At 46.1% G+C, this 24,618-nt stretch overlaps 1 protein-coding gene across 1 annotated transcript in view; it reads left to right on the top strand.

Annotated features, from left to right (window-relative positions):
• Positions 1-24,618, top strand: part of Tnni2 (troponin I2, fast skeletal type) — a 144,677-nt gene that overhangs the window by 99,129 nt on the left and 20,930 nt on the right. The window lies entirely within an intron of this gene.

Genomic DNA, 24,618 nt, shown 5'->3' on the forward strand with positions numbered 1-24,618 from the left:
CCTCCCACTTCTCGGTTTGTTGGAATCAACCCCAAAGTCTGGAATGGGCACTGGACTTGAATTAGCTCTCTCATCTCATGGCTTGAGCTCTGTCTTGACTCCCACGATCAGATCCACTCAGCAGTGTGGTGACAGTGGGATCTAATTTAGGTAGGCTCTCCTCTACGGGCCTTCCTGAAACTTCCAGGGCTCCTGGAAACAAGAAAAGAGACCCCCACCCAAAGCCATCACAAACCCAGCCTCACTTTAATCACAGGGAGGCAGGGACCTACTTGGCAGGCTCAGATCTCTCTGCCTGTCTTACTTTCTGAGGACACTGCCGTGTCTGTCCCCCAACCAACTCTCCCATGTTCCTATCAAGACATCAGGCATCTTTTGCCCCCGTCCCCTGTTTTTAGCAAGTGTTTATCACCATCTTTTTTGAAGCCCGATCTTATGTTGTAACAGGAACATGCTGGGGGTGGGGTGGGGTGCAGACATCAGAGATATTCTGGAATGTGTCCCCTGGCACAATCCCCCCATATTCCATGCTGCTTCCTCCCCACTCCCAAAGCTCCCCCTGCAGACTCTCCTCAGCTTGCCCTTGCAGATGAGTCTAAGTTTTATATAGATGAAGCCAGACATCATGTGTCTGTCCTTGTCTGGCTTCCTGCACTCAGCGTGATTATTTTGAGATGCCTCCACACTGCCTGGTACCTCACTGCACTTGATTTCCACAGCTGCAGTAGCAACGTGCTGCAACTTAATGGATTAGAGCAATAAGGATGCATTGTGGAGGTCTGAATTCCTAAGGGGTCACCGAGCCCAAATCTGATGTCAACTGGATTATAACAGGAAACCCCCAGCGCCCTTCCTCCCAGCTCCCAGACATCAGCATCCCTTGGCTCTGGGCCCAGTCCACCTGCAGAGCAGGCATTGGCCACTGGAGCACTGATGTCACAGGGTCAGATACACCTCCCAGGCCAAGCCTTCAGCTTGTATTTGCACCCTGTGATTACATTCCTCATTCTGTTATCCATGATAATCTCCCACCGTGAGGTCGGCTGCTTAGCGACCTGAATTCCTCCTACAGCTCTAATTCCCAGTCACAGGGAGCTAACACACACAGGTTCCCGGAGGCTGGGGCATGAACCTCCTTGGGGGCCACTCTTCTGCCCACCGTCCTCAATCCCTCATTAGTTTTAATTGCTGAATAGTTTCCCGACATGCGTAAGCCACAGTCGGTTTACTCATTTAACTTTCTGAGGTCATTCGTTGGATCCCAGGTTGGGGACATTACCAGGGAAGCTGCAGGAGTTTTCACACTCAAGTGTGTTCTCTGGGGGTTATGGTTTTACTTCTGTGCAAAGAGTAGCAGGGTTGGGGGACACAGTAAAAGCTGGGGTAACTTTGTTAAAGCATTCAAGTGGTGTCTACAACATCCTCATCCTCCCCACCATTTAGTCTGGCAAGTTCAATTCTAGCCATTTTGACCAGCATGTGTGAGTATCCTTCGGGCTCTGATTTGTGTTTCTCTAATGGGCTATCAAGTCATGGGGTGCGTTTATTAAGATGCTTCTCTAATTATCTGTTGAGTTGTTTGTCTTATTACTGAAGGGAAAGAATTCTTGTCTGCATCTTCTCCCAGTCTGTGGTTTTTCTTTTCATTCTTCTGATAGTATGTTTCAAAGATGTTTTCTTTGTTATTTTGGGGGTTAGTTTTTTTTTATTTTTTATTTTTTCCCTCTGTAACCCAGGCTGGGGGCTAATGTTTTGTTTGTTTGTTTTGTTTTGTTTTTTTCCAGACTGGCTTGGAACTCACTACATAGCGTGGCTGGCCTTGCACTCATGGAAATCCTACTGCCTCAGATTCTTGAGTGCTAGGGTTAGAGACATGAGCCGCATCCCTATTTTTTCTAAAAGGAATTTTATAAATGTATTGATTACTTCTCTCTAGCTCCATTTTATGCTGTATTTTAAAAGATTTTTTTTTCTAAATTCAAGGTGTCACAGTTAGCTTAATTGTCAACTTGACAGGACCCTGAGTCAACAGGCAAGGCACTACCAGTGAGGGACTATCAATATGGGTTGGTCTGTGGACATGATTCTGGAGGGTTGATTGTTTTGACCAACTGATAGGGGAAGACCCAGGTTATGGTGAACAGCACCATCCCTTAGGCAGGGGGTCCTGAGACAAACTCCACTCGAGTGTTATCCCACGTGTATTGACTTGCTGACCTGACTGGAGAGATTTTTTATGTCTCAAACTGTATCGGTCTCTTTTCTTACAGAGTCTTTGCCTGGCTGTGGAGTTGGGACAGTGCTGCCCTCTGAACAAACTGGGAAGAACCAAGTGTCTCCCCTTTGAGGAACAATTCCTTGGCAGTTGCTGCCACACTTTAGATGCTGGGAGGCGTATGCCTCAGAGCCTCAAAGGAATTTTCTTTGTGTTCATGTTCATGTATGTGCAGGCCAGTGAATTCCTGAGGGGCTATCCACCTTCTTGGAGACAGGTCTCTCATTGGCTTGTAACTGGCCAAGTACGTTAGGCTGGCTGGCTAGTGTGTCCCAGGGTCCACCTATCTCTACTTCCCTAGTTCTGAGATTACAAACACATGCCATTCCACCTGACTTTTTACAGATTTATCTGGGTTTATATTTTTATTTCTTATTTTCTGTAATGAACATAATTCTGGTTTTTTTTTTTATATAGTTGTTAGGAAAAATATTGGCTCAGGACCCCCAAGACCAAGTTCTCAGCACAAAGGATATTTATTTGCACCAAAGGGATAGAGGGTAGGGAATAAGAGGCAAAGACAGGAGATAGAGGATGAAGCAAAGGGGGAAGGGAACAGAGGAAGGGAGGGAAGAGGGGTATTTGTCCTGGAGTTTCCACAAAGGGCTGCCTCTGGATAGGAGGAGACAGACATGACCCATAGGAAAATGGCAGGTTATAAAGGTACAAGGGGAAACCTAGAGTAAGGATGAGGTGTTTAATTTTAATTAAGCATATTGACTAGGTGAGCCAAAGGGGGCTTTTAATTGTCGGACTTCACTACTTTGATAGTTGGACCTTGGTAGTCAGTCTTGGGAGGAGGAAATAGTCAAATAAAGGAATAGAAATGGTGGCAAGCCTTAGGAATATAATCTAACAGGTTTTTTAGCAAGGTAGAGAGAATTGTGAAGAAGGGCAAGGTCTACTAGAGCCACATGTTCAAGTGGGCTCGTGTCCCTTTAATAATTGTTTAAAAAAAAAAAAAAAAGAAGGGACTACAAGAAACCACTCCATGCTCCTGGCTAAAATGACGGATAAGCCATCCAAGTCAGTGAGGGCAGATGCCCCAGTAGCTTCATGTCCATGAAGGAAGTTAACACTGTACTTAAGAATGTTCCTTCAGGGCTGGGGATTTAGCTCAGTGGTAGAGCGCTTGCCTAGGAAGCGCAAGGCCCTGGGTTCGGTCCCCAGCTCCGAAAAAAAAAAAAAAAAAAAAGAACAAAAAAAAAAAAAGAGAGAGAATGTTCCTTCAGTGGTCTTCAATAACAACAAATCAACAGAAAGTCCACATGCACATGGACCTTGAACAACACTCTACTCAATGATAACTTGGTCAAGGAAGAAATAAAGAAAAAAATTAAAAAAAAAAGAATGTTCTTTCAGGACTGGGAAGATGTCCTGGCATGTGATGTGTTCCCCTTGCAAACAGGAAGACGACCTGAGTTTGTTAGAGCGCTCATCTAGAACGTACACAACCATGAATCCCATCCTTGGCATCACATAGACAGGTCTGATGGAGCACACTTGTAATCATAGCACTTGGGAAACAGAGACAGGATGATCAGGAGTTCAAGGACACCCTCAGCTATACAGAGCGTTTGAAGCCAGCCTGGACTACATGAGACTCTTTCTTTTAACAATGAATACATAAATAAATTATATTATAGTATATTATATTATTCCTAGGTCCCTTTAAAGAAGTTCCGGTAACCGGCTCCCTGAGACCTTTCTCCCTCTCCAGCTTGGGCTGAATTAGACAAAGCTGCAGATCATGTAGCTTTGTTTGTTTGGGCTGAGTTCAGAATGCTTCCTGATTTCCTGCTGGAGGTCTCTGGCTCCTGTCTGCTATGTTACATCAGTGTTCGGTGGCTGTGTAACAAATGCAACGAGACATCAAAGTGATAACCCACCCACGCTTATTGCTGCACAGTAGTCAGAAGACCAGGCTGGGCTCTCGAGCTAGGGGCTCAGCGGCCTGAACTCATGCCTGAATCATGGGGTCTACCCCAAGATCCTGTCTGTGGGTTCAACCCAAGCTCTTGTGGTTGCAAGACTGATATTTTAATAGATCTCAAAAAAAGGTACTGTCTGGACAGATGTCTTAGCAGTTAAGAGTGCTTACTTTGCAAAGAGTCCAGCACTCATTCAACAAAATAGCACGCTGTTACTGACCATCCCCAGCTCCAAGAAGGATGGTGACAGAAAGACACCTGGGCTTGTTGGCTTCCACAGTAGCTGAGGAAACCTGAGCTTCCAGTTCATGGAAGAGAGACCCTGCCCTAAAGAAATAGGTGGGAGTGATAGAGGAGGACACTTGCCACCCTCCTCCGAGTTCTGTGTATACACAAACATGCACACCCATGTACAGACATGATATTTTTACTATAAAAAGGAGAACCGGGGGGTTGGGGATTTGGCTCAGTGGCAGAGCGCTTGCCTAGGAAGCTCAAGGCCCTGGGTTCGGTCCCCAGCTCCGGGAAAAAAAGAACCAAAAAAAAAAAAAAAAAAAGAGAACCGGGTGTATTATGTAAGGTATATTACATACACCTGTATTCCCAGCACTGGGAAGCAGAGAAAGGAGAGTCATTTGTTCAGGGTCAAGGACAACCTGGGCCACTTGATATTCGGTCTACAGAAACTGCCCTTGGAAAAAGTTTGTGAGATTAGGCTAACCCTCTCCTACCCCGATTCCAGCTTGCTTTGGGCTAATTGATAATGTGCAGAGTGCTTGCCTAACATGCACGAGGTCCCAGGATCCCCGGAGCCTCCAAATGAATGATTATGAGAATGAAAAAGTGAATTCTGTTCTTGTGGTGGACCACTGTGGTGCTGTGCCTTGGCCAGGGGTGATGGAGTGATGAAGTCTAATCCTTCCTGACATGTTACTGCTATACTCCTGCCATGGAGAGACAGAACTGAAGAGTTCTCTCACTTCAGACATCCCACGATTCCCCTGTTTCCCTCTACCCTACCCCACCCCCCACCCACGCAGTGCTGGTGCTGTCTCCTTGGTTTTGCCTTATGCGCATGTCCGGGAGAGGGAATCATGTTAGACTGTTTTCTTCCACTCAGCCACATGTGCTCCCGTCATCTTTCATGACTTGATACTTTATATCCATCATAGGCTGTTTATCTATTCGCCTCATAAAGGACATTTTGTTTTGTTTGGTAATATGATAATAACAAATAAATTGGCTATCTCATTCCCATTGTGACAAAATACCTCCCCTCCCACCCACCCCCAAAAAAGCAACCTGGGGAGAAAATGATTTGTTTCCGTTTACAATTCCAGGTCACATTCACAGCAGAGAAGTTCCAGCCTCAGGAGCTTGAGAGGGCCCCATCACATCCACAGTCGGGAGCGGAGAGAAATGCACGCACGCACGCACGCCTGCTTGCATGGGTTCAACTCAATTTCTCCACTCCTAGTTCAGAACCCACTGCCTAAGGAGTGGTGAGCCCCACACTGGGCTGGGTCTTCCCACAACAGTTAACCATCATGACAGTCTATCACAGACACTCCCACCGGCCAATCTGATCTAGATAATTCCTCAAAGGAGACTCTTCCCAGGAGATTCGGGTCAAGTTTAACCAGCACAGGTGCTTTTACCCTGTGCGTGTGCAGATTTCTGTCTGGAGGTCTGTGAAGTTGCTATGGTGGTTTATGGAAGTTAAGATTTAGAAGAAATCTCCAAACTGTCTTCCAAACGGGCTTTACCGTTCTGCATGCTCGTCATTGGCGAGGGATTCTTTCTGCTGTGCGACATCCTTGTCAGTCCTTGGTGATGTCATTGCCTGAGCATTAGCTATTCTAAAAGGTATGCAGTGGGCATCTCATTTTCGCTCTAGTTGTCATATGACACTGGGCATCTTTCCATACGCCTATTTGCTATCTGCATATCTTCATTAGTGAGACATCCTTCTCTACCTTGCTTATATTGTAAGTCATCTATGGGTTGTGTTAATGTTTGTACAGGCTGGGCAACCCCTCTCAACTGGATTCTGTGCTTGACCTCACCCATTTGTAATTTGAAAAATAACTTTATTACATTTATTTATTTATTTATTTATTTATTGGAGAGGGAGGGAGAGCGAGATGGGGACACACACACACACACACACACACACAGAGAGAGAGGGAGAGAGAGAGAGAGAGAGAGAGAGAGAGAGAGAGAGAGTGAGTAGGGGGGCCAAAGGAAAACTTTTGGGAGTGTTTTCTCCTTCCAGCATGTGGATCTTGGGATCAAACTTGTCTTTAGACTCAACAGCAAATACCTCTACCACAGCCATCTTCCCAGACCCTTTGCGATTTTGTAAAGTGTCGCTTATAGACTTTGGGAGTCGAGTACATTATCAGGTAATGCTTTACAAAAGTTTTTAAAGAAACTTTAAAAAAGAATTTTTAAGAATTACTCATCGTATGCATATGAGTGTTTCCCTGCATGTATGTTTATGCGCTACATCCACAGAGGCCGGAAGCACACTGGATCCCCCGGAACTGGATTTCCAGACAACGGTGAGCCATGATGTGGGTGGTAGGAATGGAACCTGGGTCTTCTGTAGGAGAAGCCAGGGCTCTTAACTGCTGAGCCATTTCTGCAGCCCCTTGAAGTTTTACATTTTAATGAGGCCCAGCTTATCAACCCTCCCTTCACAGTCAGTATCTTTTGTGTCTTGTCTAAGTCATCATCACAGCCAAGGCCAGCCAACCGGTTCTTCCGAGCTGGTTATCTTAGGGGATTTTGTGGCTTTGTTGTATATCCCCGATCTATTTATCTGTTTATCTATCTATTATCCTTTTATCTGCCTGTGTGTTTATTTAACACGGTCCTGGGACCAAACCCAGGACCTTGTTTGTGCTCTCTAGGCCTGTGCTTTTCCATTAAGCTGCAGCCCAGCCCTGGGATACCTTTCAAAGTGAATTTTGAAGCCAGTGCCTAGAATTCTTTTGTCTTTATTGTACTCCTGAAGAAACAGAAAATCTGCTGCACTTCCTTCCCTGGTCAGAGTCCGGTGGATTGTATCATGAGAGCCTCTTTCTGGGTTATAGAACGCCTATTGGGCTGTTTATCTATTCTTTTGCCCATATTACACAATAACTTTGTAGCCTTTTAAAGTGATTGCTACTCTTATGTATGTCTCTGTGTGTATATGCCATGTGTGTACAGTGCCCAGAGCATCCAGAGGAGGGCACTGCACCCCCTGACACTGATATAAAGGATTGTGAGCTGTCCCATGTGGATTCTGAAAATAAACTGAGGTCTTCTGCAAGAACAGCAAGTGCTTTTGATCGCTGACCACCTCTCCATTTCCTATGGTAAGTCTTGTGGGCAGAGAGTGTAAGTCATTGGACTGTGTTTCTCTTCCACACTGTGTTTGCTGTTGGGGGGGGGGGTGTCTTCTGCTCTTTCATATAAATTTTATACTCTGTCTTCAGTCTTGAAATACTTAGCTTAATGTGTTTTTTTTTTAATTGTTATTACTTTTGCTCTTTGGCTGGAGTCTTGCTAGGTAACCTGGACTAGACTCTGACTCTCCATCTTGGGCTTTTCAGATGATGAGGCTGCAGCTGTCTCCCACTATTCCCGACTTTCCTGCTGAGATTTTTTTTTTCTTTTATCTTTTTTTCGGAGCTGGGGACCGAACCCAGGGCCTTGTGCTTGCTAGGCAAGCGCTCTACCACTGAGCTAAATCCCCAACCCCTCCTGCTGAGATTTTTAATAGTTGGGGTACCCTTAAATCTACAGATCAAATTAAGAGTAATAGAAATAGTCAAAATATTTCCTTTCCATCCAGGAGCCTGGACTATCCATTTAACTTTAGAGTTACAATGTTTCTCTCTGCAGCTCTTGTAGAAGTTTCCTTAGGCTGGACCTAAAGAGGCTGCCCCACAGTTAAAAGCACCTGTTGCTCTTACAGAGGGCCAATGTTCAGTACCAAGTCGGTACCCACATCATCTGGTTCACATCTGTGACGCCCTCTTCTGGCCTCGGCAGATACCGAGCATGCTCGTGGTGAACAGACGTACAAGCAGGCAAACCCCCATACAAATTAAAAAAAAAATGTTTTAAGATTTAAATGTGAAGATTTAGGAATGACTAGAGAAACTCATGCTTTGCTTGGTTCAGTCTCTGAATCTATTTGAGATTTAAGGACAGGGACTTGAACTTAGTTTTAATTGAGTAAATGGGAGGGGGAAAAAAAAACAGTTCTAGCCAGTAAACCTGTTTCTGGGGTACAAGTAGAGCTGACCCGCCCCTCCCTAGGTAGTCAAGGAAGACTTTAATACTCAAAAGACCAGCTCCAGGTGTGAGCACAGATTACCCAGATCTGAGTTCACTTCCCCATGGTCCCCACTTGACCTCAGAGAAGATGAATAAGGGAGACACTCGTCCCAAGCCATGGGCCATCCTCGTGAATCAGAGTGAGAGTACCAGAACTGGAGCAGGCTGAGGGCCCCTGTCTCCAACAGCAACATGGCTGGGCTTGAGGCCCTAACTGAGCTAAGAAACAAGAGCAAATGCAGTCTGCACCAGAGATCCTATGTCTCTGCAGCCTTGCTATATAGATGGGCACTTCCTCACACAAACTCACCAGCCTTGATGTGTGGCCTAGCAATCTACAGCTCTGGAAGGAAGCCAGGGAAGATATAGCTTTGGCCAGAGAGGTTGTCTGTGGGTGTGCGTGTTCACTCAGGTGCATGTGTGTGCATGCTAGTGGAGGCCAGAAGACAACCTTGGGTATTGTTTTGCAGAGGCCAACCACCATGATTTGAGACAAGGTTTCTCACTGAAGAGGGAACTCACCATGAAGGCTTGAGTGATTGGCCACTGAGCCCTAGGGACCTGCCCATCTCTGACTCCCCAGTACTTGGATTACTGGTGAGTGGCATCAGACATGGCTTTCTTAAGCAAATTCTGTGGGTTGAACTGGGGTCTTCATGATTGTTTGACTTCATGGGGTCAAACAAGTGCCTTACTAACTGAGCCATCTCCTCAGCGCCATATCTAGTTCTTTAAAGAAAAAATGCTAAGACTTTTAGTGTGTGTGTGTGTGTGTGTGTGTGTGTGTGTGTGTGTGTGTGAAGGGAGGATGGGGGGAATATGAGTGGAGGTCAAAGTCAAAGAACAACTTATGAGAAGGGGAAGGGAACTTTTCCTTCCATCATGTAGGTTCCAGGGATTGAACCCAGGTCATTAGACTTGACGATAAGCGCCTTTACCCATTGAGCCCTCTTGCTGGCCCCACACTCTAGTTTTTAATAAAAGCTACGTGAAGTCAGTGATGGGTCATGTCTGAGGTTTAAAGGAAATGGACAAACATCTACCCTGTGTCCAAGCTCAGCTGATAGTCAAGCTGAGGCAAGTGCAGAGCCCTGAGGAAAGTACAGTTGTGGCCAATCGTTGCCAGTTTTGCAACTGTTTCAGCCACATGATAGTTTTTAGCTAAGCTTGGGGGGAAAAGTCTAGACTACACTTGAACCTTTGGCTTTTGGGTCATCCAAAGCCACAGAATAAACCCCTTCCCTGGGGACAGAGGCTGCCTCAAGAAGAGATGGAATCGATGTGGCCTCGATATAGGGGAAAAATGAAGCAACCGCAGGTGGTACTCGAAAAGAAAGACTAAAAGGAGCAGGGGTGGGAGCAGCAGGCAGGGGTGGGAGCAGCAGGCAAGGGTGGGAGCAGCAGGCAGGGGTGGGAGCAGCGGGGCCCATGTCCTGCACACCTTTCCGTAAGGTGTGCATGAACCACACAGCGACCTTAGAGACTAACCCAGCTGCTTCATGCTCAGCACATACAAGGGCCTGCTGTGCTTGAATCACCAGGTGTGAGCTTGGTGACAGCATTGTCTTACATTACTGTCATGTCACCATCTTGGTATGCAGAGGACCTTTCTATGTAAGAGAACTAGTTAATCATTGACCAAAAAGGAATACATAAGTAGCCCAGAACGTTAATTCCCCTAATAGTCAGAAGCTTCCAGTAAACAATTAAAAAGAAAATATTTACCTCTGCTAGCAATACTGGTGCCAATACCCAGCAAAGAAGACAACCAGCCCCGAGGGAGAAGAGAGGCCTATGTTCCTTGGGTTGCGCAGGTTGTATGTGCGTGTCATGTGTGCTTGTGTGCTTGTACATGCAGGTGTGTGTGTGTGTGTGTGTGTGTGTGTGTGTGTGTGTGTGTGTGTGCATTCATGTTTATAGGCCAGATATGAACCTCAGGTGTCAGATATCAACCCAGGTGTTTGAGATAGAGTCTCTCCCTGGCTCAGCGCTCACCAGGTAGGCTAGGCTGGCAAGACCTCCTGTTTCCACTTCCTCACACCGGAGCAACAAGCACATGCCACCATGTTAGGGATTCCTTCTCTACACATGGGTTCTGAAAACCAGACTCAGAGCCCCACAGGGATCCTTCACTGATTGAGCCATCTCCCAAACCATGTACTCTCTTAACAGGAGAGAAAATAACCAGGAGAGGTGGAGAATGCCTTTGACTCCAGTCCCCAGGAGGCAGAGGCAGAGGCAGAGGCAGAGGCAGAGGCAGAGGCAGAGGCAGAGGCAGAGGCAGAGGCAGAGGCAGAGGCAGAGGCAGAGGCAGAGGCAGAGGCAGAGGCAGAGGCAGAGGCAGAGAGGGACAGGGAGGAGGCAGGGGCAGGGGCAGGGGCAGAGGCAGAGGCAGGAGTGGGGCAGGGGCAGGGGGTGGGGTCAGGGGCAAGGGCAGAGGCAAGTGGATCTCTATGAGTTCCAGGGCAGCCTGTCTCAATACTAAGCCAAATCAAAACAAACCATAAACAAAGCAAAGACAGAAAGATGTGTAAGTGCTGAGATACTTGTTATCTGTATTAGTTTAGTTATTTCTCTTTTTTATACATTGAGAAAAGCAATTTAATGCTGGAGGGTTGTTGTTGCCTTGTGTTTTTTGTGGTTGTTTGGTTGTTTGGTTGTTTGGTGTGTGGAGGTGGTTTTTGTTTGTTTTGCTTTGCTTCTCTTTTTGTCTTGTGGCTTACAGTTTCAGAGGGATTTGTCATCACGTTGGGAGGTATGGTTGTTTATGGTTATGGTTGTAGGCAGTGTACACACACACACAAACACACCACACACACACACACACACACACACACACACCACACATACACACAACACATACACCACACACCACACACACCAAACACATACACACACCACACACACACACACACAACACATACACCACACACCACACACACACACCACACACACACACACCACACACACACACACCACACACACACACTCACACACACCACACACACACCACACACACACACACACACACCACACACACACACACACACACACACACGTCAGTTTGGTATGGTGGCTCACACCTACATTTCCAGCCCTCAGAAGGAGGCAGGAGGATTCCTGTGAGTTCTAGGCCATTCTAGGCTACAAAATTAGACCTTATCTCAAAACAAATAAATACATTATCAGTAATAGCAGTAATAAAAAGTCCTAGAAATAATTCTAAATTATATGTCTGTGGCATTAATGAAGAAAATTATAAACAATAGAGTGGACAGAACGAAAGGGCCCTGCTTTGTCTGCCAGACCTGTAGCCAGAGTCACCCCAGTAGCGACAGTTGCTGCCACAAGGGGAGACCTGATGCCTTCCTGACATCAAGAAGGAAGAAATGGTTAGGGCCAGAGTGAGCCTAGAAGAGCACTTGCTGTGCTTTCTTAGGGGGCAGTGAGAGGAAGGATGTATCTAGACCCAGAGGGTTGGGTGTGTATCTTTTGAGAGGAAGTGAAGGCTGCATCCCAGGGGGATCAGTCAAAAGGTCTCAATCAGTGCTGTCTTAGGCTCAAGTCCATTGAGGAAATCTTGAGCAGGCCAGACTGCAGAGTGGTCAGGCAACTATACTGAATGCTTTGGGTCAGGATGCAGAAAAGACGTGGAGCAAACTGAGGAAATGGGCAGGTCCGAGTGTGTGGGTATGTGACAGTTAATCTTGCTTTTCAACACTACGGGATTAAGAATCACCATGGAAGGAAAATTCTAGGCCTGTCTCTGAGGACGTTTCTAGGTTGGGTTAATTAATGTAGGAATTAATTCAGTGTGGATCTCACCAGCCAGTGGACGTCAGTCGAGTATGAATACAATGGAGAAAGAGCGCTAACACTAGCGCTCATCTCTCTCTGCTTCCTGACTGCGGATACAATGTGACCAGCTGCCTCACACTCCTGCAACCACTCCTTCCCCACCATGATGAACTGTGCTCTCCAGCTATGAGCCAAGGTCCTCCTTTCCTTCCTGAAGCTGCTTTGATCCGGTATTTTGTCCCAATAATGAGAAACACACACACACACACACACACACACACACACACACACACACACCACATACCACACACACTACACACATACCCCACACCACACACCACACACACCACACACCACACACACCACACACCACACACACCACACAACACACACAGTCTCCAAACCAGAGAGTCAGAACATATGTAAAAGAAATCTCATTTTGAAAGCAGACTCTTACAAACAGGCCAACGAGGCCTATAATGAAATGTAACAAATTTTTCTGACTGACTTTCGGGTTTGCCCCATCAGCACAAGAATCACTCAGCATTGAAGTCCCTTGAGTACTAAGGTGAGATCAGGGTTGTGGGTAGGCTTAGGGTGGAGCCTTGTTCCAGAGAAGCTTTTGGGTGAGCGCCTTCCAGCTCCTGGGGCTCCCGTGAGCGAACTGAGGAGCCTCTGTTGACTGAGAAGATAACTAAAAGTGGACAGACAGGTGAGTATTGAGACATCATCCAGGTGTGGCGTTGTGTTCTGGATGAAGACAAATCCCAGCAACGGGTGAATTGTTTCCCAGCCACACGTACTTCCTGGTGGGACAAATCCCAGCCTGTCCTCTTTATGGCTCCTGTCTTCAACCTCTGTCCCTTGCTCGTCTCCATGTGTAGCAGGAACAGGCAAGGTTGCCTAACCATGAGGTCATTCTTGACTGCACTGCTCTTTGATGTAAGTTTTACAAATCCTACCCTGATTTGGAGAGGGTGAGTCTCTTCCATATTGAATGGTTCCACATCTATTAACTTTCTGTCTCTTTGCCACAGTAAAATGCTTGAGAAAGAAAGGGTTTGTTTGGTTCACCGTCTGAGGGCACGGTCCATCACGGTGGGGGTAACATGGTGGTAGGAGTGTGAGGCGGCTGGTCACATTGTGTCCAGTCAGAAAGCAGAGAGAGTGAATGCTGGCACTCAGCTTTCTTTCTTCTTCTTTTTTTTTTTTTTTTTTTTTTTTGGTTCTTTTTTTTCGGAGCTGGGGACCGAACCCAGGGCCTTGCGCTTCCTAGGTAAGCACTCTACCACTGAGCTAAATCCCCAGCCCCTCTTTCTTCTTTTTGATTCAGTCTGGGACCCCAACCCATACAATAGTGTCTCCCCTAATATTCAGGGTGGGCTAGGTAACCCCAGTCTAGAAACCCCCTTATAGACATGCCCACAAGTTTGTCTCCTAGCTTGACGCCAATATTAACCATCACAAGTCCTGAAGATACAGTGATCTCATAAAATGATGTAGAAAGTTTAAAAGCACTTACTGGTTGAGAGTTCTGCTCCTCGGCCTTTTGTATGTCATCTGTTGCTACAAGAGCAGTCGGTTTTCTTTTGCTGCCTGAGTCACATAGGGTGTCAACTTCCCTGAGAGCCATGTTTCTAAAACAGTTTCAGTGTATTTGCCAGGGAGCAGCCTGCAGCCTTCCCGTGTTTAAACACCAGGTTGATCAGCTTAGAGACTTTTGTCTCTGCAGGGCAACATGAGTGTTGTTGTCAAAATGCCCTGGCTCTGTCTTTTCAGAATTTGCCATCCTCAGTCTTCTTCCTGCAGAACTTGTTCATAGGCCCTGTGAGCATTTCTAATGCCTTTGTTTGAGTTTTAGTCATGTTTATTGCTGCACTGGAGTATATCTCAGTAGCAGAGGCTTTACCTGGCCACGCACAATGCCTTGGCTTCTATCCCTACCACAGAAATACAGAAAATGAACAAGGACATGTGTGTGCATGTGTGTGTGTGTGTGTGTGTGTGTGTGTGTGTGCGCGTGTGTGTGTTATATAAGCTTGTTACTGTGGGTGTGTGCATGTGTGAACCTATGTGCATAACAGCCAAAGATCCAAGTCAGGTCTCTTCCTTGATTACTCTCTGCATTTGTTTATTCATTTTGAGATATGGTCTTACTCTGTTGATGGTCCTTGCTGTGTACATGCTGGCCTTGAACTCACAAAGATTCCCTCCACCTTTGCCTCCCCAGTGCTAGCATTAAAGGTGTTCACCACCGTGTCTCACTCCACCTTTATTTTTAATAATTTGTTCTCTTTATTTTTAGATTTATCATATTATCATGTGTGTGATGTGTGCAGGTATGTGTGAGGGCGTGTGTGTGTGTGTGTGTGTGTGTGTGTGTGTGTGTGTTTTACAGATGCCCATAAAGTCCAGAAGAAGGCATTGGATCCCTGGGATGGACTTAAAAGGGATTTGAACCACTGATATGGGTACTGATAACCTCAGGTCCTCTGCTGAGCAGTATGCACTTTTAACCTTTGAGCCAGCTCGTCAACTCCCCCCTTTATATTTTGAGGCAGAGTCTTTTACTAATCACTGAATTGGATTAAATGGCCATCCAATGAGCCTCTGGGGTCCCTTCTCTTCACTCCCACCCTAGTGATGGGCTTACAAGTCAAGCCCTCATGTGGGTTCTGGGGAGTTGAACTCACGTCTTCATCCATATACACCACACACTTTACTGCTAAGCCTTATCCCTAGCCGTGCCCTGTATTATTTTAAAAAATACATTTGAATTAGGATAATGGGTGACTTCCCGCTAATTCCATCCTCTCCTCCCTCCTTGTCACAATGGCCAGTTCCCCTCTAAGTACAGTTTTATCCACTGCATTCCTGAAACTTGGATGGACTTAGGGAATATGATGTATTTAGTTAACACTCCATTTTAGATTCAACCTCATTTCTGGGATTCCTTAGCCTCCAACTATGTAGAAAGTCTTTGTTTCACCTTTTCAATTACCTTCATTTTGGTTTTCTAAGACGAGAACATTCTGTTCAGATTGAGGTCTATACAAAATGAATAGGCAGGGGTTCAGGAGACTTGTATGAATGGAAGTTCTCAGGGGAAAAAAGCCACACCTTTGTTAAAGTTTCTAAATGCTGATTGACTGATAAGAGCTTCTGAGATTGTTGGGAGCTGGAATGTTGCAAATCCAGAGCCAAATTAACTTGGGCAATATTTAGCCCAATAAAAGCTCTTTATTTCCTATATTGTGTGTGACTTAACAAATGATTTTGAAGTGCATTGACTTAAAGAACCTCTAGCTTCTACTGACCCAAAGGCTAAAAGGTCACTAGATAGCATCTAAGGTTTATAGGAGAGACTCCCCTACTGTTCTGTAACCTGCCTATCTGATGTTTCCACCAAGGCATTTGTAAATGTATTCATTTGCGACTTTCTTTGTTCTGTTACTGTTAAAACATCATCAAACTGTTACCACGGTGGTATTTGTAGTGACATGCATCTGTGTTCCCAAGCCACGGTCACTCATATTTGTCTCTAGAATAAACTGTCTCTGGTTCCCTCTGAGGTGAGATCTGTGACTGCGTGTGTTTCTGTGACATTTTCTTTCAGTCTTGCCAGCAGTCAGTGGCGTAAATTGAGACAGGGAAGAGTTAAGCGGTACAGGTACTGGGCCAGGGGCGTCACTAGGCCGTCTGACCAACTCTGCTTCCAGATACTGCAAATGACTTTTACAGAACAGACTCTCGGAGAACAAACTCAGTGAGGATTCTGGAGGAGATGCTTTGGAGAGATTTGTTTTGTTTCAAGAGAGTGTCTTGCTCAATGGCCCAGGCTGATCTAATATTCACCAAGCAGTCCAGGTTGACTTCAGACCCATAGCAGTCCTCCTGCTTCAGTCTGCTGCCCACTGCCCCTAGCTTGAAAAAAAAAATTAAACTCTTTAAAGGAATGGGGACAGAGGAAACCAGGCAGGAATAGATGAGATCACCTCTTGGTGGAGGGCTGTGCTTCCAAGACTCAAGTGTCCTGGGAGAAGGGTGTGGGATGAGGAGGAGGTCAAAGCAGGATGGAGCTGCAGGGGGGGAGCCCCAAATCTGAACACAATATGCTCTAAGTGCCAAACCCTGCCTGTAAGCAGGGCCTGCCCGGGACTCAGGCTCAGGACCTGCCCTAGAAAACTGTAAAAGTTGAGTAGGCATATAACTGTTTAAATTATTTTCTTTTAAATTTGTTTGGCTTTTTTCGTTCATCGAGAATGGATTCTTCTCTCATACAATGTATCTAGAGTACAATTTCCCCTCCCTCTATTCCTCTCCATCCTTCCCTACTTCCCCTCCCCTTCAGATCCACTCCTTTTCTATCTCTCATTAGGAAAGAATGGTCTAGGAGACAACAACCGAATATGACAAAATATAATATAATAAAAACAATAGCATCAAAGTTGGACAAGGTCACCTAACAAAAGAAGGGAGCCCCAAGAGAGTAGGCATAAGACATCAGATGGGCTTCTTCCAACAGCTGATGGGAGCAGATGCAGAGACCCACAAGGAAACATTAGGGAGAGAGAAAAAGAGAGAGAGAGAGAGAGAGAGAGAGAGAGAGAGAACCCAAATTATAGGTCTCTCATTAGGTTCCTCACCTTAGAGCTTGGGGAAACCCTGTAGAAGAAGAGGAGGAAGAATTGTAGGGACTGAATCACCAGGCAAACACACCCCACACAATTGACTAAGCAGGGCTCACAGGGGCTCACAGCGCTGAAGCAGCAACTGCTGAGCCTGTATGAGGTGTGCCAGGTCTTCTGCACATAAGCTACGGTTGTTGCTTGTTGTTTCTATAGGACTCCCAGCAGTGGGAGTGATAGTTTTCCTCACTCTTTCACCTGCTCTTGGGCTCCTTTTCCTCCTATTGGGTTGCCTTGCCCAGCCTTGATAAGGAGGGTTTATGCCTAGTCTTATTGTAACCTGCTATGCCACTTTGGTTGATATCCCTGGCAGACCCGATGGATCTGGGGCAGAGAGGAGTTGGTGGTGGATAGACTGAGATGAATGGAAGACTGGCAAACTGCAGTTAGGATATTTTTTTAAAAGATTTATTTATTTTGTATACAATGTTCTGCCTGCATATATGCCTGTAACCCAGAAGAAGCCACCAAAAACACATCACAGATGGTTGTGAGCCACCATGTGGTTGCTGGGAATTGAACTCAGGACCTCTGGAAGAGCAGACAGTGCTCTTAACCACTGAATCATCACTCCAGCCCCTCAGTTAGGATATATTGTATGAAAAAAGACAAACAAACAAAAACAAACAAAAAGAGTAGGCACACGAATCAGAGACCCGCTTATTCACACATGCAGGAGTCCCATAAAGACACTAAACCGGAAACTATAAAGAATACACAGGGAACCTGGTGCAGTCCCATGTAGGTTGCTTGAGCCTTGCTCAGTTAATTTAGAGAGCCTTGTTCTCCTGGTGTCCTCCATCCCCCTGACTCTTACACTCTTCCCACCTTCTCTTCCAAGGGATTCCCTAAGCTCTGAGGGGAAGTATTTAATGGACACATCGCTTTTAGAACTCCAAGCTCTCTCTGTCTCTCTCTGTCTCTGTCTCTGTCTCTGTCTCTCTCTCTCTGTGTCTCTCTCTGTATCTCTGTCTCTCTCTCCGCAGAATATCTGGCTGTAGGTGTCTGTATTTGTCTCTCTGATGATGGATGAATAAGGCACCTCTCTGAGTATAGCCGAGTATCACTAGAGTAATTTTGTTGTTACTTATTATTATTGTTGTTGTTGTTGTTGTTTTAGACCAGCAATATTTGATTTTACCCTGGGTCTCTCAGTTATCTAGTCTCTGGCTCTTGACACCCAAACTGTGTCAAGTGTGGGTTCTGTCTCTTGGAGTGGGCCTTGGGTCAAATAGATACTGATTGGCTATTGCCACAAGTTCTACACCACCATTGCCTGAGCATGTCTTGAAGTCAGGACATATTGTAAATCAAAGGGGTTTTAGCTAGATTGGTGTTTACATTTCCCTTTTGGTAGCCTGCAGAGTTCCTTCCTGTACCAAAGACATTAGAACTTAGGGGTAAAGGTTCCATGTAGGCTCCAATTTGTTATCTCCATGTTCACTGAATTGTGTGGATGTTGTCCTTGGCAATGGGACAAGTTTACAGGGAGTAATCTATTGTCTTCATATCAGCCCAGGCTGATTGGGGATTTCTATGGAACCCCCTTAGCCAACAACTCAATTGAATGCAACCCAGTCCTGGTACTGGAAGACTTGTTTGGTGACAAGAGTTGGCCAGTTGGGACCCCATTACCCCCATTGTTAGGAGACTTCATTAGAATTGCCTTTGTAGATTTTAGGGATTTTCCTCTGCACCACATTTCTATACTATCCTTCAAACGTCTCTCAGTCCCAGCTGTCTCTCCCTGCATTCCCTGCCTCAATTGAACCAGGGTCTCCCTATGTCACTGGAACTTGGGTAACATAGGCTGGCATCAAATTCCAGACCCTCCTTTTTCAGATTCCCAAGGGCTGGAATCATAGGCCTGCACCAACACGTGCAGCTAAGCAGATACCCCTAGCCTCTGACATCAAAGAGTTTGTTGAGTCTGAACCCCACCCAAGCAGAGAGGAGCTGGTCCAGAACCATGACATACTCAGGGCCCCAGAGGACCTTTGCTAAGGAGGGGAGACTACAATCCAAATCCGAGCAGCAGCGCAGAGGCTCCTCCAGATGTCCCTGTACCTGTTAAGGAAGTTGACTGTATCATTAAAAGGGTGATTACTAAAGATGCTGAAGAGATGGCTCAAGTTTGGTTCTTAGCCATATCAGGTGGCTGACCTTCTAGCCCTAGGGGGTTCCATCGCCCTCTTCTGGCCTCTGTGGCCCACTGCACTCTAATGCAACTACCCACGCACAGCTCTGCATACACATACACGAAATTTAAAAAAAAAAACTTTTTGTTTTTAAACTCTAAATATGACCCACCCCCAGGCCCCAGTGTTTTCTCTGGAAGCGTCCATAATCCTTCATGGAAGAACAGATTGCTCATACTCTCTCCCAGTTAGGAGCAGTTTGCTCAGTTGTGAAACCCACATCAGCCTGACAACAAAGCAGATGAAGGGGCGTGGATACACCAAACACTCAAAAACTTAGCGCCTACTGGGCTATGTGGTCTGAATCCTATGGAAATTAGAAACCTGTAAGTCGGGCACTCGGGTGGAGCACTCCTGTAACCCCAGCACTTGGGAGATAGGGGCAGAGGGGTCAAGAGTTCAAGGCCAGGGATCAGGCAAGACAGTACTTGCCATGCAGGGCCTCCTGAGTTCTAGTCCTAGAACCTGTGTAAAGGTGGAACGAGAACACTGACACCACATGCTGTCCCCAGACCCCACATACATACACATTCAAATATGGCACATGCATAGAATAATAATAAAGTATGTTTTAAAAAAAAATAACCCTGGGATATTTTAGACCCTGTGTCTCAAAGCAACCCTGTGTTCTCCCAAACACAAAAACAGCTGAACGTGGTACTACACATCTGTAATCCTGAGCACTTAAGAGGCAGGAGGGTCAGGAGGTCACAATCATCCTCAGCTCCATAGCAATTCCTGGTCCATCATGGGCTACATAAGCCCCTGTCTCAGCAAAACAAAGGAAGGAAGGGAGGGAGGGAGGAAGCAAGGGAAACACAGCTTACCGTCAGCTGGAACAGACCATGCACCACAGGGCTGACGTGGTGCCTACCCTCTCCCTGCCTCCACTTTGGCACAGTGGCATTTAAGTCAAAGGAGCTTGGGCAGCAGCAAGTACAGAACTATTACTCTGACCTTCCGGAGGCTGCTGAAAACAGAATATGAAATTCTGTTGTGAACCATGCAATATCCTTATCTCCAACAGCCCAGAAGATGTGGTGTGGGCTTTGTTAACTCTTATCTTTTAAGCTTCCTAATGTAATTTCATTTTCTCCTTCCCAACTCATACTCCGTAACCAATTCAGCTCCTGAACTGAGGATTTCCGGCCACTTTTTTTTTTTTTTCCTTTTTTGGTCTTCAGTTCCTTCGAGGGGCTCCTAGGCTCCAAAACCAGGTTTCTCAGCAGAATGCATCACCCCCCATGCTTTCTGCTAGTAATGTTTGTGGAACAACCAGGCTCAGGGAGAAAGCGTTCAGTCAGGAGAAATAGGTTGGGTGGTAAAGGAGCCTACAGCCAAGTCTGAAAGCCTTAGTGCAATCCCAAGACCCATGTGCTAAAAGAACACACACACACACACACACACACACACACACACACACACACACACACAGAATGAAAATTAAAAAGGAACCAGGAGAGATGGCTCAGTGGTTAAGAGCACCTTTTGCTCTTCCAGAGGACCTGGGTTCAGATCCCAGCACCCATACCTAGCAGCATGCAAACATGTACGACTCTAGCTCCAGGGGATTTTGATGCTCTTTTCTTGCCTCTGTTGCCATTTGTAAACACGAAGCACACACTTATGTAACAGGCCCCCAGCCCTTAGCACAACTGACTCCATGATGGGAGTACCCTTTGGGCCATCAAACTCAGTATATGACAGCACCCGCCAAAACTGAAAGGAAGACTCAGTCCATCAAAGTTTATAGTTCTGGGACAGTCTCTAAATGTACTAGTCTTGCTTTTCAGCTTCTGCAGTTCTGCTTCTAGCTAGCTGTTTTGTTAGCTGAAGTATGTCAGTGTGAGAAACGGTTTTAGGCTTTAAAAACTCACCCTGAGAAAGACTTAGGGCTACACTGGGATCTTGAACACCTAATGTAGTCACTGGCTAAGAAAGACTCTTTGTTGGTTTGAGCCCATATCTGAGAAGTCTTCTCTGGTGGGTACACCACAACACACACACACACACACACACACACACACACACACACACACACACACACCACAGAAATAAAGCAAATCTTTTAAAGAATGCAAAAAAAAAATGGAGAGGGTGGAGGTAAACTTTCCAGGAGGGTCGATACGATCCTCAGCCAGTTCTGGGAAAGTGAGGTCTGCTCCACATGAAACTGAAGTGTCCTAAGTCTGGGCTTGTGGGGGATGCCACCCCATTGGTAACATAGCTCCCTCTGCAGTGCTCCCCTTCCCTGGGACATGAGACTCAGTTTCCAGGTCTGAGCAACAGTGCCTCGGCCCCATGCATGCCTGCTGCTCCTGAGAGAGGTGAGGAAGAAGCTAGGAAGGAGAGCCAAGGAAGAGAACAGATGCTTAATGAATACGCTGACCTCCATGCTCAGCAGTCGGGAGGCTCGAGGCTGTTCCAATACCAACCATCTCTGAATTCCTCTGAGATTTCTTTAATACAAGTCCATCACGATGCCATCAGGATTCCAGACTGTGTGTGGAATCTAAAGAGCCAAGAAACTCCAAAAGGACCTCCATGGGGTCCTGCCACCTGCTTTTCAAGTGAAGTGCATTTACTAGGAAGCTGTGGCACTCGACTCCCTGTGCCCATCAGGGAAGGGCAGTCAGATGTAATGGGAAATCCATGACAGATACAAGGGTGGTGTCACAGTCTCAGCACAGTGTAAAAGTGCAGTCTCTTTTGAGGCTAAAGGCGATCTTTTAACTGTTAGACAGAGGTCTCGGCATTGCAAACACAGGTGGCAGATGAGAATGCTGTTGTGTTTAACTTTGACCTTGAATGTGTTTGCTCTTCCAAAGGCACTGCCAAGAAAATGGAAAGATGCTCAAGTATGCTGCTCAAGAGAGCACTTGCCTAGCATATCCTAGACCCAGTCTCCAATCCCTGTCCCTGAGAAGGAGTGGGAGGAGAGGGAGGAGGAAGAGGAAGTGGACAGGAGGATAAGGAGGGGGAAGAGGAGACAGTAGTATCAGCATGGAGAGCTGAGGTAGCCTCGGATGGCTGTGTAAGGAGTGGATGAAGTCCTGAGTGACTGTGTTTTATTGACCAGGGCCCCAGGCCTCAAACTCACTCCTTCCTCCCCGTGAGGCCCTGAGGTCTACAAAACCTATCCTATACAGGCCAGGCTCAGAATTGGCGAAGCCTTCCTCTGGTTAAAGTACCAATGTGTTCAAGGGATTGACCACTGTGTAAGGATTGACCCGTATATGCAAAACCTAGCAACTGATGCTTCCATCCGCTTCCTTCCAGATGACTGCAACCTGAGACAGCTTCCTGGCTTCCCTACAAGACCTCAAGTGAGAGGGTTGGGGATTTAGCTCAGTGGTAGAGCGCTTGCCTAGCAAGCGCAAGGCCTGGGTTCGGTCCCCAGCTCCAAAAAAAGAAAAGAAATGAAAAAAAAAAAAAGACCTCAAGTGAGAATACATAATCTCTCTTCCTGATGTGTAAAATAAACCTGCCAAGTCTCCAGGTTGAGTCTCCATCAGAGAGCGCATGGCCCACCTGATCCCAGCTTGTGTGTGTGTGTATGTGTGTATGTGTGTGTGTTTGTGTCTGTCTGTCTGTCTGTCTGTCTGTAAAGAGGGGTTTGAAGAGAAAAGAAAGCCTAAGAGGGGGAGGAAGAAGAGGAAAGGGAAGAGTAGAGAACAAGGAGGAGAAAGGAGGAGGAAGACATAATTAAAACATACGACAGTGTGTTAAAGAGCTGTTGGGAGCAGCTTAGATCAGTGTTTCTCAGTTTGCTCTGTGTGGTCCTGAATGACATTAATTCACCCAGGGAGTATGTTCTTCTTTCAACATGTTCAAAAAAGTTATTTTGGTTTAAAATGCTTGCCACGCCTCTAAGTTTCCCCCCTTTAAAACAAAGTCTTGAGCAAGCGACTATTTTCTTCTAAAATGCAATATATTTTTGCATCCTCTTTCTAAAGACAATTCACATTAGGCCACGGTGCGCAGTGACAAAACATCCTTTGGCACCAGTGAGATGACTCAGCAGGAAAAGGTGCTGACCGCTAACCCTGATGATCTGAGTTCACACGTGGGAGGAGAGAACTCCTACACGTTATCCTCTGGTCCCCGCATGTGTGCCACAGCAGGAGTTCAGACCTCTACAAAACAAGAAAACAAATAAAATGTAAAGGAAATCTTCTTAAGAAAAAATAGCAACCAAGTATTTAAAGGAAATACTTGCAAGTCAGTTGTCCAGTGATGGAGTTGTGACAATGGGTCGTGGGCTCTCAAATTTTAAGAAGGAACCAAAGAACTCAAAACATCAGACTGAAAATCTAAGCAAGTTTACCAGCAGGATGCTAGCTGATGCTGGAGTGGGCTTTTTAGTGTAGCATCTAAGCAGACGCTGTGGCAACACAGCAGTATGGGCAGAGACACGTTACCAGTTGCTTTTCTTGTTGCTTTACCAAATACCAAAGAAGGAGCGATGTCAACAAGGCCAGGTCATTTTGGCTCAGAGACTGAGGGAATTCAGTCTACCATGGTGGGGAAGTCATGGTGACATGGTGACATGGTGACATGGTGGGGACAGTGAAGGTGTGTAGCTTGTTCGCATCTTCACCAACCAGGAAGCAAAGCAAAGCCACTGACAATCGTAGGCTGGTTCTAACCCTCAAGACTCCTTTTAAGCAATTTCTTTCTAATTGAAACATTCCCTCCTTAAGATCAAGAAGTAAAGGAAACTTACAAGGTTCTGGAAGACTACGAAACTTAAGACTCAGAAGACCCCTCCCCATCTTCTATAAACAGTAGTAACTGCCGGAGAAAAGACTCTTCAGTGGAACTGCCTACCAGTTGTGCAGGGAGCTCCAGGATGCTCACTGATGCTGGGGTGGGCTTTTCAGTTGACTTTAAGGTATCCATGCTCCTTTAAACATCCTCCCTCTTCTCCCATAAGTTGTACCCCAATCTCACTGATTTGGGTGAGGTTGTCATTGATGCACTTGGGATGAGTAGACATTTCTTCCTATCTCCCCAGGAAAGGTTACAGAACAGCTCCCTATTCCAGTGATCAGCTTCGGATTACATCCCACCTCCCAGAAGTTCCCTAGCCTCCCAGACAACGACACCACCCAGGGACCAAATGTTCAAACAACTGAGCATGTGAAGGATATTTCTCACCCAGATTGCAGCAGATACTCAGCACACTGAGAATTGCAGAAATTAAAGGGCTGGGGATTTAGCTCAGTGGTAGAGCGCTTGCCTAGGAAGCGCAAGGCCCTGGGTTCGGTCCCCAGCTCCGAAAAAAAGAAAAGGAAAAAAAGAACCAAAAAAAAAAAAAAAGAAATTAAAATAGAAGCTACTAGGGCTGGAGAGATGGCTCAGTGGTTAAGAGCACTGACTGCTCTTCCAGAGGT

This window comes from Rattus norvegicus, chromosome 1, assembly GCF_036323735.1.
Source record: "Rattus norvegicus strain BN/NHsdMcwi chromosome 1, GRCr8, whole genome shotgun sequence".
Lineage (NCBI taxonomy): Eukaryota > Metazoa > Chordata > Mammalia > Rodentia > Muridae > Rattus > Rattus norvegicus.